At 41.4% G+C, this 17,326-nt stretch overlaps 1 protein-coding gene across 7 annotated transcripts in view; it reads right to left on the bottom strand.

Moving 5' to 3' along the window:
- Positions 1-17,326, bottom strand: part of ssbp2b (single stranded DNA binding protein 2b) — a 673,806-nt gene that overhangs the window by 636,479 nt on the left and 20,001 nt on the right. The gene's annotated exons all lie outside the window — the stretch shown is intronic.

Genomic DNA, 17,326 nt, shown 5'->3' with positions numbered 1-17,326 from the left:
TTCCCGTAAAATTCAGCCCAATGTTTCAGCTCGATGACCTAAGATTTCCAGCATCCGCAGTATTTTGCTTTTGTATTACTGTCCACAGTGAACTGGACAAATCTATTAGTGGGTAAAACAACAGAACATCAACTTCAAAAAAGAATTTAATATGATACAGAACCAGTTTATAACTCTAAGCGGCAAGAGTTCTACTTGCTAAAAAGACAGCCACTGACGACTAAAGAGATAAGGGACAGCATAAAACTGAAAGAAAAAACATCGAAAAACGCAAGACCTAGCACAGATTCTGACAACTGGGAGAGATACAAAGAGCAAAAGGTGACAAAACAGATAAGAGTTACTAAAAGTATGAAAAGAAACTTGCAAGGGATACCAAAATCACAATTATATTACGAAAAGGAGCAATGTCAGGAGCAATGTGGGCCCACTGAAAATTGATAATGGCGATTTCGTCAATGAAAATAAGGAAATGGCAGACAAGGTAAATAATTAGTTTTCATTAGGATTTACAGTGGAGGACGTGGACAGCATGCCAAACATCCCAAGGGAATTAATCTAGACTGACGGCCAGGAACTCTCCAAAAATAATGTACGGGAAATAACATAATGAAGAAATGAATGGATGTACAGAGTGGCAAATCCTCAGGACCAGATGGTTTTCATCCCAGAGTTTTAAAGAAAGTAGGTGAGAAGATTGCAAATGCCCTAATTATAATCTTACAAAGTTCTCCCATTTCGAGAATCATTCCTTTAGATTGGAAAATTGTGCATGTCACCCTCCTATTTAAGGAGGATGACAGAGGGAAACCAGATATATCAGTTCGCCTAACATCTGTTGTCAGGAAATTACTACAGCCTACAATTAGGGATAGTGTGATTGAACACCTTGAAATTTTTCAGCTGATTAGGGAGACCCAGCATGGATTTGTAGGGTAGGTCATGCCTGGCCAACCTGAATGAATTTTTTGAAGAGCTAACTAAAGTAGAGGACAGGGGGATACCTATGGATGTTATTTATATGGACTTCCAGAGGACATTTGATAAAGTTCCTCATAAGACACTGTTAGCTAAAGTTGAAGCTCATGGAATTGAAGGCAAATTATTGACCACATTAGGAAATTGGCTGAGTGGCAGGGAACAGAATAAGGATAATAGGCAGGGACTGTAATTGGCAGGATGTGACTAATGGTGTCCTGCAAAGGTCTGTGTTGGGGCCTCAACTATTCAACATATTTAGTAACAACTTAGATAATGGGGTAGAAAGCCACATCCAGTTTGCCAATGATGCAAAGATAGGCAGCACTATAAGCAGCACAGATGGAAGCATAAAAATACAGAGATGTTAACAGATGACGTGAATGGGCAGAACTGTGGCAAATAGATTTCAATGTCAGCAAATGTAAAATCATACATTTTGGACCTAAAAAGGGTACGACAGTGTACTTTCTAAATGTGAAAAGCTAGAAACAGTGGCCGTCTAAACAGACTTGAGGGGGAGTACATAGGTCATTAAAATGTCATGAACAGGTACAGAAAATAATCAGTAAAGCCTTTATATCTAGAGGACTAGAATACAAGGTAGTAGAAGCTATCACAGCTATGCAAAGCCCTGGATGGACCACAGCTAGAGTACTGTGAACAGTTCTGGAACCACACCTTCGGAAGGATAAATATTGGCCCTGGGGGGAGTACAGCGTAGGGTTGAATTACGAGGTGAGATTACACAAACTGGGGCTCTATTCCCAGGAATTTATAGAGGGCTAATGGAAAATTCGATCGAAGTTTCCAAGATATTGAGGGGAACAGATAGGGTAGATAGAGAGAAACTATTTCCACTGCTTGGGGAGTCTAGGACTAAGGGGGAATGTTATAAAAATTTGTGCCAGTTCTTTCAGATATGAAATTAAGAAACACTTCTATATGCAAAGGGTGGTAGAAGTTTAAAACTCTATTCTGCAAATGACAAATGATGTTACATCAATTGTTAGTGAGATTGATAGACGTTTGTTAATCAAAGGAATTAAGGGGCATGGGGCAAAGACAGGTATATGAGCTTAGGTCAGAGATCAGCTTTGATCTATTAAATGGCGTAACAGACCTGAGAGGGTAAATGGCCTACTCCTGTTCCTATTTTCCTATAAAGGCTAAGACAACTTTCTCACTGTAGTAAGAGCATAGTTGTTCATTTCAAGTGAAAAAAAAAATTCAAATCCATTGACAGCATTTGGATCTTTGAAAATTTATCAAAAAAATTGTTTGCACAATTTCCACAATTTTCTTTATTCGTTCTTGGGATGTGAGCATCGCTGGAAAGACCAGCATTTATTGCCCATTCCGAGTTGCCTTTGAGCAGGTAGTGGTGAGCAATGTTTCTGAATCGCTGCAGTCCATGTGGTGTAGGTACACCTGTTAGAGAGGGAGTTCCAGGATTTTGACCCAATGACTGCGATATAGTTCCAAGTTAGGATGGTGTGTGACTTGGAGGGGAACTTGAGTTGGTGGCATTCCCATGCATCTGCTGCCCTTGTTCTTCTAGGTAGTAGAGGTCGTGGGTTTGGAAGGTACTGTCAAAGGAAATGCAAAGTACTTTCTGTACAAAGTTATGGAATTGCTTTGGGGCTAGAAAACAACATTACAAATGTAATTAGAACATAAGAAATAGAAGGAATAGGCCATTCAGCCCTTCAAGCCTACTCCACTATTCAATACAATTACGGCTGGTCATCTACCTCAATTTCACCTACCCGCACAATCCCCTTAACCTTCAATTCCTTTAGTATCCAAAGATCTATCAATATATATTCAAGATGTTATCTCTTAAATCTCAATGTTTCACTGTAAAACTATTCAATAGCTTCCTCTACAATCTATTGAACTACAAATAACAAACATGGAAATAAGAAAACACACTCTGAAGATGACTTTAACTTTGCAATATACACAAAGTAAACATACAGATTTGCAAGAACAGAAGCTATTGGGAACTATGAAGCACTCTACAGATGCAGAGTGGTTGAAGCAGGTATCATTAATGCATTTAAGAAGAGGCTTGATGCATACGTGAAAAAGAAGAGAATAAAGGGACAGGGGAGCACAGTGGGGAAAATGAAAGGAAGGTTGTGTGAACTATAAACACTGGCATAGACCATTAAGGAAAAATAGCCTGTTTCTGTACTGTAGATTCCCTGTAAATGGCATAAGTAGTTCAATGACATGCATGAAAATAGTCATTTGGATAGTAAAGGACAAGAGTTTTTTTTAAATTGATTAAGAAAGCTTTCTATGAGATTATTTGATTTCTACATTAGATAAATGAAGTTCAAAATCTTCTGATGATTCACAACATCTAAATATCATAAATCAAATAATTTTGGCTAATTTCATGTCTGCAATTTATTGCCATTCTATTTCCCTACCTTTCTGCCCTCAAAGCATTGCTGACCACCCTCCAGGGTCTCATTCAACTAGCCATTCCTATTTTAGAACCTCAACAGTGATCGTCTACAGGTTATTCTATCGCAGTGGCCTCACAGCCAAAGCTAATGTTGTCGTCACCTGATATCCACATTCACACCTCTAACAAGGGTCATTGCATAGTAATCAAAAGCAGAAACTCTGGCTGTTTTTTTATTTCCCTAACTGAAAGCATTGTGGCTAATTGTAGTGTCCCAAATGCCGCCCAGGTGACATCAGCTAATGCAGCACAAACCAGGCAATAAACCTTCCTATTCTGCGTGACTCAGTCAGTCACTGTCACAACTTGCTGAACCACCAGAAGAGCCATAGTTATGAAAACTATACTATTACAAGTAATTTTATCACATTAATTACAAAATGACACCAAAATTTTAGAAGCAAGATTAGAACAATCTGAATATTCCAATATTTATTTCCACATGAAAATTTAGCTCCATGTAAGTTACCAAATTCCTAGAATGAATTGGAAGGCCCCCATGTTAGCAATAATAGTCAGAACAAATAAGTATATAACCAGACACACCACCTAGTATCGTCCTAAGCACCAGTTACAACAAAAACACACCCAGCCCAGTTGACCCTGAAAATTCATCCTCCATACATCTGGGGATTTGTGACAAAATTGGCAGAGCTGTCCCACAGACGAGTTAAGCAACAGCCTGACATGATCATACTCACAGAATCATACCTTTCATCAATGTCCCAGACACCCCCATCATCATCCCTTGGGGTATATGCTGTCCCAAAAGCAAAATACCCACTAGAGGTGCTGGCACAATGGTAAACAGTTAGGAGGATGTGACCCTGGGAGTGCTCAACATTGATTCTGGACGCCTTGAAGTCTCATGGCATCAGATCAAACATTGGGCAAGGAAACCTCCTGCTGACTACCACCTATCGTCTTCTCCCAATTGATGAATCAGTACTCCTCCATGTTGAACAGCACTTGGGAGAAGCATTGAGGGTAGCAAGGGCATAGAATGTACTCTGGGTCCATCACCAAGAATGGCTCAGTTGCATGACTACAGACCGAGCACGAAGGGCATATCTGCCATTCTGGACCTGCTGCCCCTAAAAAAAGGAACAGGCTAAAACTGTGGTTGTTGGGTTAGGAGGTGTATGTTTGTAATTTGTATCTCTAAAAATAAATGCTTACTAAAGTGTTTAAAAATTTGGTTTAGTTCTATCCTTCACAGCTGGCTTTCTGGAATATAACATGGTAGCAAAGGATGGTTGCCTAAAGGTGAGGATTTGAAACGACAAAAAACTTTTTCAGACAAGAAACCAAAATCCTCATCACTATTGTGGAAAATAGCAGAAAACAAGTGTAAATTGGATGTCAGGGTATGATTACCCTCCAACATTCTCGGAGGCTGAACCATATGACCAGTGAAAGAATAAAATGGATGTGTGGACTTGGGTTACATCACTATGAAAGTTTCCCACAAGAAGTAAAATCAGAAGTAATTTTGTGAGATGGATGCCTGTCAGTTGGATAGCGATGAAGGTATGGGACAAAGACAAATATTTTCATTCCACATTTTATAGACATGGCAACCAGATTTAGTCTTTCTACAATAATACATAGTAAGGACAAAAGTGTTATTAAAGACAAAATCATGGAGAAATGGATAGGGACTGCAGTTGAGACACCAGCGAAGTTTCTGACTAATAATGGGAGGGGAATTTGCCAATGATGAGTTCAGAGACATCATGGTCATGAATACCACAGCTGAAAGTCCTTTCAGCAATGGACTTTGAGAAAGGTATCATACAGTGATCGACGATAGGCTGCATATAATTTTAGCTGATTAATCAGACCACAAGTTGACAACTGCCCTGGGATAGGCGGTTCACGCAAAGAACTCATTCCAGATGGTTGGATGGTATGATCTCTTTAGTTCAAACGCAAAATTTCAAATTGCCTCTATTCTGCGTGATAGTCATCATGCTCTACAAGGCACTATAACTAGTTTCATTTGTTCTTCACATTAGAATGCTTTACATGTAGGGAGACAGATTTTCATCAAGGTTGAGGTCTCGGAGAAAATTCGGAGAACGCTGAGCCATCGCATAAGCCCATCTGAGAAAGGCTTCAATTCAGGAGATTTAGTATACTATAAAAGAGCGGGTCATAGGGAATGGAAAGGCTTTGGTAAAGTAATAGTTTGTGAGAATAAAACAGTACTTGTTTTTTTAATTCATTTTTTTTTAGGATGTGAGTATTGCTGGCAAGGCCAGCATTTATTGCATTTATTTGCCCATCCCATATTGCCCTTGAAACTGAATGCATTACTAGGCCATTTCAGAGGGCAGTTAAGAGTCAACCACATTTTTGTGGGTCTGGAATCATGTGTAGGCCATAATGGTCAGGACAGCAGATTTCCTCCCCTGTAGGGCATTAATGAAGCAGACAAACCGGTAGTTTCATGATCATTATTAATGAGACAAGCATTTTATTCCAGACTTATTAATTAATTGAATATAAATTCCCCCAGCTGCTGTGGTGGGATTTGAACCCATGTCTCCAGAGCATTAGTCCAGCCCTCTTGGTTACTCGTTCAGTAACATTACCACTATGTTACCATCCCCCAGAAACATGGCAATCAAACTGTTAAGATTCATTCATCATACTTAATTGGAATTAATTACAAAATCTTGGACTCTGAGCAGCTGATAGGAGTAAATGAGGCCCTTGTACTTCAAACGCTCCTGATGAAAATCCTGAGGAACAGAATATGGTGGATCAAGGGCTGTAAGGTCGTGACACACATGGACTTGAGAAAGAGCCTCCGAAAGTGCAGACAGAACAGTCTCAGAACAGAACTAGAAGCAAAATCCTTGTGACTATAAAGTTTTGGTGACTGCCAGTAAACTTGAGGATAAACTACTAAGAGAGGCAAAAGAGAGTTAGATAGTTGAAGAATGTTTGGAGTTCACTCGAATGTACCAGATAAGGGTCAACCAGCTTTATCACACAGGTGGATTTGCACTGAAAATGTCCTTGCAGATGGAGCTAGTTGCTAGGGGTTTGAAAAGTGACTGGGTGATACAGATAATTTTTTTTCATGTTTGTACTTGTGGCTATTCAGTTTTCAGTCCGTTAGCGCCCTATCTGTGCTGATGCTTTGTCTTTTAGCACACCATTGGCATATTGTTTGCCTTTGCTCCATGACCTTCTGGTTGGTTATTCTCTGTGACCTTGTCCTACCGACACCTTCTCCTTCGTTATCTCTTGCCCCACCCCCGCTTTATTTAACAGTCATAGAGTCAGAGAGTTATACAGTACAGAAACAGGCCCTTTGGCCCATCGGGTCTGTGCCGGCCATCAAGCACCTAACTATTCTAGTCCCATTTTCCAGCGCTTGGCCCGTAGCCTTGTATGCTATGGCGTTTCAAGTGCTCATCTAAATACTACTTAAATGTTGTGAGGGTTCCTGCCTCTACCACCACTTCAGGCAGTATATTCCAGATTCCAACCACCCTCTGGTGAAAAAGTTTTTCCTCAAATCCCCTCTAAAACCTCCTGCCTCATACCTTAAATCTATGCCCCCTGGTTATTGACCCCTCTGCTAAGGGTAAAAGTCTCTTCCTATCTAACCTATCAATGCCCCTCATCATTTTGTATACCTCAATCATGTTCCCCTTCATCCTTCTCTGTTCTAAAGAAAACAACCCTAGCCTTTTCAGTCTCTCTTCATAGCTGAAATGCTCCAGCCCAGGCAACATCCTGGTGAATCCCCTCTGCACTCTCTCCAGTACAATCACATCCTTCCTATAGTGTGGTGACCAGAACTGTACACAGTACTCCATCATAACCTCCCTGCTCTTATATTCTATGCCTCGGCTAATAAAGGCAAGTATCCCATATGTCTTTCTAACCACCTTATCTACCTTTGCTGCTGCCTTCAGTGATCTATGGACAAGTACACCAAGGTCCCTGTGACCCTCTGTACTTCCTAGGGTCCTATCATCCATTGTATATTCCCTTGCCTTGTTAGTCCTCCCAAAATGCATCACCTCACACTTCTCAGGATTAAATTCCATTTGCCACAGCTCTGCCCATCTTACCAGCCCATCTATATCATCCTGTAATCTAAGGCTTTCCTCCTTATTATTTACGACACCACCAATTTTTGTGTCATCTGCAAACTTACTTATCATACCTCCTATATTCATATCTCAATCATTAATATACACTACAAATAGCAAGGGTCCCAGCACCCATCCCTGTGGTACACCACTGGTCACAGGCTTCCACTCGCAAAAACAACCCTCGACCATTACTCTCTGTTTCCCGCGACCAAGCCAATTTTGGATCCAATTTGCCAAATTGCCCTGGATCCCATGGGCTCTTACCTTCTTAACCAATCTCCCATGCAGGACCTTATCAAAAGCCTTACTGAAGTCCATGTAGACTACATCAACTGTTTTACCCTCACCTACACATCTAGTCACCTCCTCAAAAAATTCAATCAAGTTAGTTCGACACGATCTCCCCCTGACAAAGCCGTGCTGACTATCCCTGATTATTCCCTGCCTCTCCAAGTGGAGATTAATCCTGTCCCTCAGAGTTTTTTCCAATAGTTTCCCAACCACTGATGTTAGGCTCACCGGCCTGTAATTACCTTGTCTATCCCTGCTACCCTTCTTGAATAATGGTACCACATTCGCTGTCCTCCAGTCCTCTGACACCTCTCCCGTGGCCAAAAAGGATTCGAAAATTTGTGTCAGAGCCCCTGCTATCACCTCCCTTGCCTCACATAACAGCCTGGGATACATCTCATCTGGGCCTGGGGATTTATCCACTTTTAATCCTGGTAAAACATCTAATATTTCCTCCCTTTCAATGTTAATATGTTCAAGTATATCGCAATCCCCCTCCCCGAACTCTACACCTACATCATCATTCTCCACAGTGAAAACCGATGAAAAGTAATCAATTAAAACCTCACCTATGTCCTCCAGCTCCACACACACATTACAACTTTGGTTCCTAATGGGCCCTACTCTTTCCCTGGTTATCCTCTTGCCTTAATATACTTATAAAGCACCTTAGGATTTTCCTTTATATTGACCGCCAATGTTTTTTCATGTCCCCTCTTCGCTCTCCTAATTACTTTTTTAAGGATCCCCCTACACTTTCTATACTCCTCTAATGCCTCCGCTGTTTTCAGTGCTCCGAATCTGCCAGAAGCCTCCTTTTTTTTTTCCTGATCCAATACTCTATATCCCTTGACATCCAGGGTTCCCTGAACTTGATGGTCCTACCCTTCACCTTAACGGGAACATGTTGGCTCTGAACCCTCACTATTTCCTCTTTGAATGACTCCCACTGGCCTGATGTAGATTTTCCTACAAGTAGCTGCTCCCAGTCCACTTTGGTCAGATCCTGTTTTATCAAATTGAAATCTGCCTTCCCCCAATTCAGTACTTTTATTTCTGGCCTGTCTTTGTCCTTTTCCATAACTACCTTAAACATAGAGTTATGGTCACTATCCCCAAAATGCTCCCCCAATGATACTTCTACCACTTGTCCAGCTTCATTCCCTAGGATTAGGTCCAGTACTGCCCCTTCTCTTGTAGGACTTTCTACATACTGGCTCAAAAAGCTCTCCTGTATGCATTTTAAGAAGTCCCCCCTGCCCCCCCCCCCATTAAGCCTTTTGCAATAAGACTATCCCAATTGAAATAAGGTAAGTTGAAATCCCCTACTATTATTATTATTATTGCTTAAAGCCTTTCATATTTCTGATATCTGCTAGTTCTGAAGAGGGGTCACTGATCTGAAACGTTAACTCTGCTTCTCTCTCCACAGATGCTGCCAGACCTGCTGAGTATTTCCAGCATTTCTTGTTTTTATTTCAGATTTCCAGCATCCACAGTAATTTGCTTTTATTTGGGTGATACAGATGTTAGAGTGGATTCTTCCACAGCTGGATAAGTAACCTTAAAGCTCTTTTTAGCTCTGTGTGTCAGACATTCATGTCAATCGACATAAAAGCCACATTTCTGCAACAGGATACTTTTTCAGAAAGATGTGTTTCTGAAACTATGCAAAGAGGTAGCAGGTGCAGAAGGAAAACTGTGGAAACTAAACAAATGCGACTATGGCCTGAATGATGCTTCCAGATGTATTTCTCAGTGAGAAATGTTTTGCTGGAAATAGGTTGTGTTCGACTAAAAGCAGATCTCGCAATGTCTTACTGATATCATAAAGGGAAACTTTCAGGCATCTACATGATGCATGTTGATAATTTCTTACGGGGTAGTATTGTGGATTTTGAGAAATTTGTTATCAATTAGATTAGAGTAGAATTTAAAATTGGGAGTCAGGCTTGTGGGGCTTTTAAATAAGATATTAAATAAATATAATAAAAATTTAGATATTAAGCAAAGTAGGTTTGGAAGAACCTTAAATCAACAATCCTATTTAGAGAGTGTTACTCCCATCCCAGTTAATCGTACTAGGTCATCACGGAAAGATGATGTTATATCTAAAGAGACAGAGCAATTGCGAAACTTGATTGGTCAGTTGAACTGGTTGTGCACACAAACCAGGCCAGACACTAGTTTTGATGTGTTGGAGTTATGTACTATGATGAAACATCCTAAAGTGGACAATGTTTTAAGGGCAAATAAAACATTAACAAAGTTAAATCTGGATAAATGCATACTTAACTCCCCATCCTTAGTTTGACCCAAAGAACATGAAGCCAGTCATTTTTAGCAATGCTTCACATGCTAGCCTTCCTGATGGGTATTCTAGTGCAGCTGGTTTCACATTATTTCTGATCGGTGAGAATGAGAAATGCCCTTTAGCTTGGGAAGCTAAGAAAATAAAGAGGGTTGTAAAAATACTGTCTTCTGAAACACTGACTCTTGTGGTGGCAGTGGATATGGGATTCTACTTGTCAAATATCTTAAGTGAGATTCTGTACAATGGGTGTACTGAAGATAGTATACCCATTGAATGTTATGTAGATAATCATTCCTTATGCACTAATGTACACACTATGAAAAATGTGAGTGAGAAAAGGTTACAGATTGACCTTGCTGGCTTGAAATAAATGCTCGAAAGGAAATGTCTAAAATTAAATCGGTGAATACAAAACATCAACTGTCAGATTGTTAATGCATGTACGAAGAAATTGTTAGGGATCTTAGTGGAGGGGCATCTCAGAATGTAATACTTTGCACAGAATATGGAGGTCTTCAATTTAAATTCTTTTGAAATTTTGGTTGTAGATATAAACTCTCTTTTTATTTAAAGAGAGAAGGGAATGCGTTAACTGTATATTAATTGTATTTAATTGTCTGCAGGTGGTGAGCATTAACTGGGGATTCACTTATGCCCCTATAAAATGAACAGACTGAAACTGCACTTGTTGGTTGAGGAGGTGCATGTTTGTAATGTGCACCTCTGTAAATAAATGCTTCTTGTCACACCAACATGCTTTGTTGGATGATAATTTTCTTTAATCTACTGACTGGTGATCTGAATTTATATTTTTTTTAAAGCAATTTAAAAAGGAACAGATAAAAGATGACTTTGCTAGCAGCTTAACATGGCCACCTAATTTGCAACACTGTATCCTATATTGCAAGGCCTGTGAGGGAGACAAAATATCTGCTCATACCAGCAAGAACCAAGACCCAGGAAGTTTAAGAGAACTGCCTATTCTTTTTAGCAAGAAGGAATACAGTGCTAACTACCATGCTTGAATCACTGGGTGACTGTCATGTGACAAGCCCTCCACCCCATCTGTGGTTTTAAGCTGGTGTTTCTCTGCAGCAAGTTAAGAAGCATCTGGACTCTGACACATGCAGACCCAAGTGGGGTTCCCTCTCTCTCCATTCCAGCTTGCAAGTTGTGAACTCTGCCTGCTGAGTGACCACCTCTGCATACTCCGGCTAAAATCAGAGGAAATCATTTGCATCGCTGTCTCCAAGAGACCCATCGAATTAGTCATCTTTCTCTTCAAACTAAAAGCCTCAGGACCACCAAATTCAGCTAGAAGCCAGCCGAATCAACAAACTCCACAGACTGTATGCCTTTTTATCTATGGACTCTAACTCGACCAATCTACCCTTCCCCACTCTGTAACCTATTTATGTGTGTGAACCTCTAGAGTGTGTGTGAGAGTGAAAGTTGGCACGTAGTTTATTATTTTATTTATTTTGGTTTAAGTACAATAAAGTTAACCCTTTTCTTTGTTAAATTCAAGAAAACCTGCCTGATTATTTACTTGCTATGATCATGACAAGAACCAATCAAAAACCTACTGAATTGACCAGTATATCCACTTTCAGAAAGAATTAAACTTGTTGTGGTCTAACAAGGAGAGGGAAAAGAGGGGACCCCGCCTCACCTGATCATAACAGTGTAAAAGTGTTGCCTCTAGTTATGTCCTTCAGCACCAGGCTTTCTGGAGTGACCACTGCACAATCCTTGCAGGGATGAAGTCCATCTTCACACTGACGACACCCTCGATCATGCTGTGTGGCACTACCACCGTGCTAAATGGGACAAATTCAGAACAGATCTAGCAGCTCAAAACTGGGCATCCATGAGGCACTGCAGGCCATGAGCAGCAGAACTATATTCCACCACAATCTGTAAACTCACAACGTAACATATCCTTCACTCTACCATTACCATCAAGCCAGGCGACCAAACTCGGTTCAATGAGGACTGTAGGAGAACATGCCAGAAGCAGCAGCAGGCATACCTAAAAATGAGGTGCCAACCAGGTGAAGCCTCAACACAGGACTACATGCATGCTAAACAGCGGAAGCAGCAGGCTATAGACAGAGCTAAGCAATCCCACAACCAACAGATCAGATCAAAACTCTGTCGTCCTGCCACTAAGTCATGAATGGCGGTGGACAATTAAACAACTACCTGGAAGAGAAGGCTCCACAAACATTCCCATCCTCAATGACGAGGGAGCCCACAACGTCAGTACAAAAGACAAGGCTGAAGTATTTGCAACCATCTTCAGCCAGAAATGCCAAGCGGATGATCCATCTCAGCCTCCTCCTGAGGTCCCCAGCATTACAGATGTTAGTCTTCAGCCAATTTGATTAATTCCCCATGATATCATGAAACGGCTGAACGCAATGGATACAGCAAAGGCTCTGGGCCCCAACCACAGACCGGCTGTAGTGCTGAAGACTTGTGCTCCAGAACTAGCTGCGACCCTAGCCAAGCCGTTCCAGTACAGCTGTAACACTGGCATCTACTGAAAAATTGGAAAAAATGGAAAATTGCCCAGTTTTGCCCTGTCCTGAAAATGCAGAACAAATCCAATACAGCCAATTACTGCCCTGCCATCCTACTCAATCAGCAAAGTGATGGAAGGTGCCATTGACAGTACTATCAAGCAGCACTTACTCACCAATAAACAACTCTTCTGATGCTCAGTTCGGATTCCGCCAGGACCACTTGACTCCTGACCTCATTATAGCTTGGTCAAAAGGTAGACAAAAGAGCTGAATTTCAGAGGTGAGGTGAGAGTGACTGTCCTGGACATCAAGGCAGCATTTAACCAAGATTGATCAAGGAGTCATAGCAAAATTGAAGTCAGTGGGAATCGGCAGGGGCGGGTGCGAGGGGTCGGGGGGGAGTTTGGTGGGGTGATTGGGGTCGGGGGGTGGGAAGGTAACTCTCCACGGGTTGGAGTCATATTTAGGACAAATAAAGATGGTGGTGGTTGTGGGAGACCAATCATCTCAGCCCTAGGACATCGCTGCAGGAATTCTTAAGGGCCAAACCATCTTCAGCTGTTATATCCATCATAACGTCAGAAGTAGGGATGGTTGCTGATGGTTACACTGTGCTCCATTTCATTCTCAACTCCTCAGATAATGAAACAGCCATGCCTGCATGCAGCAAGACCTGAACAAGATTCAGGCCTGGGCTATTAAGTGCAAGTAGCATTTACGTCACACATAGGAACATAGGAAGATAGGAACAGGAGTAGGCCATTCAGCCCCTCGAGCCTGTCCCGCCATTCAATGAGATCATGGCTGATCCACGGCCTAACTCCATATACCTGCCTTTGGCCATATCCCTTAATATCTTTGCTTAACAAAGATCTATCAGATTTAAAATTGGTTGTGGGAGAGAGTGCCAAATCTCTGTTATGATCAGGTGAGGAGGGGTCCCCTCTTTTCCCTCTCCTTGTTAGACCACAAGTTTAATTCTTTCTGAAAGTGAATATACTGGTCAATTCAGTAGGTTTTTGATTGGTTCTGGTCATGATCAAAGCACTTCTTCACACAAAGGGTGAAAGGGGGAAACCAAGGAAATTACAGACCAGTTAGCCTGACATCTGTGGTGGGCAAGTTGCTGGCGTCTATAATCCATCTGCCACAGTTTTGCCCATTCACCTAGTCAGTCAATATCTCTTTGCAATTTTATGCTATCATCTAGACTGTCTACAATGCCGCCTAACTTTGTATCATCAGCAAATTTGGATATATGACTTACTATGCCATCATCCAAGTCGTTAATGAATAATGTGAATAATTGAGGCCCCAACACAGATCCCTGTGGGACACCACTAGTTACATCCTGCCAATCGGAGTACTTACCCATTATCCCCACTCTCTGCTGCCTACCACTCAACCAACTTTCTAACCATGTCAATAATTTGCCCTCAACTCCATGGGCTTCTACCTTAGTTAACAGTCTCTTATGTGGGACTTTATCAAATGCCTTCTGGAAGTCCATTTAAATAATATCCATAGGCACTCCCCTGTCCACTATCTTAGTCACCTCTTCAAAAAATTCAATGAGATTTGTCAGGCATGACCTTCCCGTCATGAATCCATGCTGGCTGTCCCTGATTAACTGAAATGTTTCTAGGTGTTCAGTCACCCTATCCTTGATTATAGACTCCAGCAACTTGCCCACCACAGATGTCAGGCTAACTGGTCTGTAATTTCCTTGGTTCCCCCTTTCACCCTTCTTAAAAAATGGAGTGACATGTGCAACTTTCCAATCTAGAGGGACCACTCCTGAATCTAGGGAACTCTGAAAGACTATAGTTAGGTCATCTACAATGTGCTCCCCTACTTTCTTTAACGCCCTTGAATGGAAACTGTCAGGTCCTGGGGATTTCTCACTCTTTAGTTCCATTAATTTCCTTGTTACTGATGTTTCACTTACGTTAATTGTATTAAGTCCCTGTCCCCTGTCGGCTATTAATTTTTCCGGCAAGTTATCCTCCTTTTCAACTATAAATACTGAGGCAAAGTAATTGTTCAACATGTCTGCCATTTCCCCATTATCAATGACCATATCTCCAGTTTCAGCTTTTAGTGGGCCTACATTGCTCTTGACCACCCTTTTTCCCTTTATGTAACTATAAAATTGCTTCTTATTGATTTTGATGTCCCTTGCAAGACAAATGCCAGACAATGACCATTTCCAAAAGAAAGTGTCTAATCATCTCCTCTTGACATTCAAAGGCATTACCTTTACTAAATCCCCCACCGTCAATACCCTGGGGGGAGTCACCATTTGACCAGAAACTTAACTGTACCAGCCAGATGAATACTGTGGCTACAAGAGCAGGTTAGAGGCTGGGAATTTTGTGTAAAACTCTTCTGACTGTCCACCATCTACAAAGTACAAGTCGGGAGTGTGATGGAATACTCTCCACTTGCCTGGATGAGTGTCGTTCCAACAACACTCAAGAAACTCGACACCATCCAGGACAAAGTAGCACACTTGATTGACACTCCATCCACCACCTTAAACGTTCACTCCATCCACAGGTGTACCATGGCAGCAGTGTGTACCATCTACAAGATGCACTGCAGAGACTTGCCAAGGCTCCTTCAACAACATCATCCAAATCCACAACCTCTACCACCTAGATGAACAAGGGCAGCAGGCGCATGGAAACAGCATTACCTGCAAGTTACCCTCCAAGTCACACACCATTCTGACTTTGAAATATATTGTTGTTCCTTCCTTGTTGGCTCAAAATCCTGGAACTCCCTCCCTAACGGCACTGTACATGTACCTACACCATATGGACTGCAGCGGTTCAAGAAGGCAGATCACCACCACCTTCTCAAGGGTAATTAGGAATGGGCAATAAATTCTGGCCTTGCCAGCGATGCTCGCATTCCATGATGAATTTGAAAAAAATCTATGGTATGAAAGCAGGACTGGTACATTTTAGCAAACAAAGTCTCGTCAGAGACCTCAATGTGATCGTGATTTTTTTTAAGTATTAGAGAAAGAAAGACTTGCATTTAGACTTACCCTAGATTCAGGGAAGGTTGCATTAGATTTGAAAATAGCAAATGTAACTCTTTTTTCAAAAAGGGAGGGAGACAGAAAGCAGGAAACTACAGCTGAACTTCAGGAAAATGTTAGATATTAATAAACGTGTTATAGCAGGGCACTTAAAAAAATTCAAGGTGATCAGGCAGAGTCAACATGGTTTTGTGAAAGGGAAATCATGTTTAACCAATTTATTGGAGTTCTTTGAAGAAGTAACATGCGCTGTGGATAAACGGCAACCGGTGGATGTACTGTACTGGATTTCCATAAGGCATTTGATAAGGTGCCACATCAAAGGTTATTGCAGAAAATAAAAGCTCATGGTGTAGGGGGTAACATACTGGCATGGTTAGAAGATTGGCTAGCTAACAGGAAACAGAGAGTAGGCATAAATGGGTCATTTTCTGGCTGGCAAGATCTAACAAGTGGTGTGCCACGGGGATCAGTACTGGGGCCTCAACTTTTTACAATTTATATTTGGATGAAGGGACCGAAGGGATAATTTGCTGATGACACAAAGATAGGTAGGAAAGTAACCTGTGAAGAGCACATAGGGAGGCTACAAAGGGATATAGATAAATTATGTGAGTGAGTGAGCAAAGATCTGGCAAATGGAATATAATGTGGGAAAATGTGAAATTGTCCATTTTGGCAGGAAGAATAAAAAAGCATATTATCTAAATGGTGAAAGATTGCAGAGTCCTGAGATGCAGAGGGATCTGGCTGTCCTAGTGCATGAATCGCAAAAGATTAGTATGCAGTTTCAGAAAGTAATTAGGAAAGCTAATAGAATGTTATCGTTTATTGTGAGAGGAATTGAACACAAAAGTAGGGAGGTTATGCTTTAGTTATACAGGACATTGGTGAGACCACATCTGGAGTACTGTGTACAGTACTGGTCTCCTTATTGAAGGAAGGATGTAAATGCGTTGGAAGCAGTTCAGAGAACGTTTACTAGACTAATAAATACCTGGAATGGGCGGGTTGTCTTATGAGGAAAGGATGGACAGGCTAGGCATGTATCCGCTGGAGTTTACAACAGTAAGAGACGACTTGATTGAAACGTGTAAGATCCTGAGGGGCTTGACAGGGTGGATGTGGAAAGGATGTTTCCTCTTGTGGGAGAATCTAGAACTTGGGATCGCACATTTAAGACAGAGATGAGGAGAATTTGTTTTATCTTAGAGGGTTGTCTTTGGAACTCTCTTCCTCAAAAGGTGGTGGAAGCACAGTCTTTAAATATGTTTAAGGCAGAGGTAGATAGATTCTTGATAAGCAAGGGGTGAAAGGTTTTCAGGTGTAGGTGGGAATGTGGAGTTGAGGTTATAATCAGATCGGCCATGATTTTGTTGAATGGCGGAGCAGGCTCGAGGGGCCGAGTGGCCTACTCCTGCTCCGAATTCATATGTTCGTATTATACAACGCCTTTCACAACCACCAGACATCTCAAAGCACTTTGCAACCAATAAAGACCTTTGAAGTGTAGTCACTGTTGTAATGTAGGAAACACGGCAGCCAATTTGCCTAACTCCCCTACTCTTC

This window comes from Heterodontus francisci, chromosome 4 (assembly GCF_036365525.1).
Source record: "Heterodontus francisci isolate sHetFra1 chromosome 4, sHetFra1.hap1, whole genome shotgun sequence".
NCBI lineage: Eukaryota > Metazoa > Chordata > Chondrichthyes > Heterodontiformes > Heterodontidae > Heterodontus > Heterodontus francisci.
Note: the sequence above shows the minus strand (reverse complement) of the source record. Positions and strands in the feature narration are given on the sequence as shown.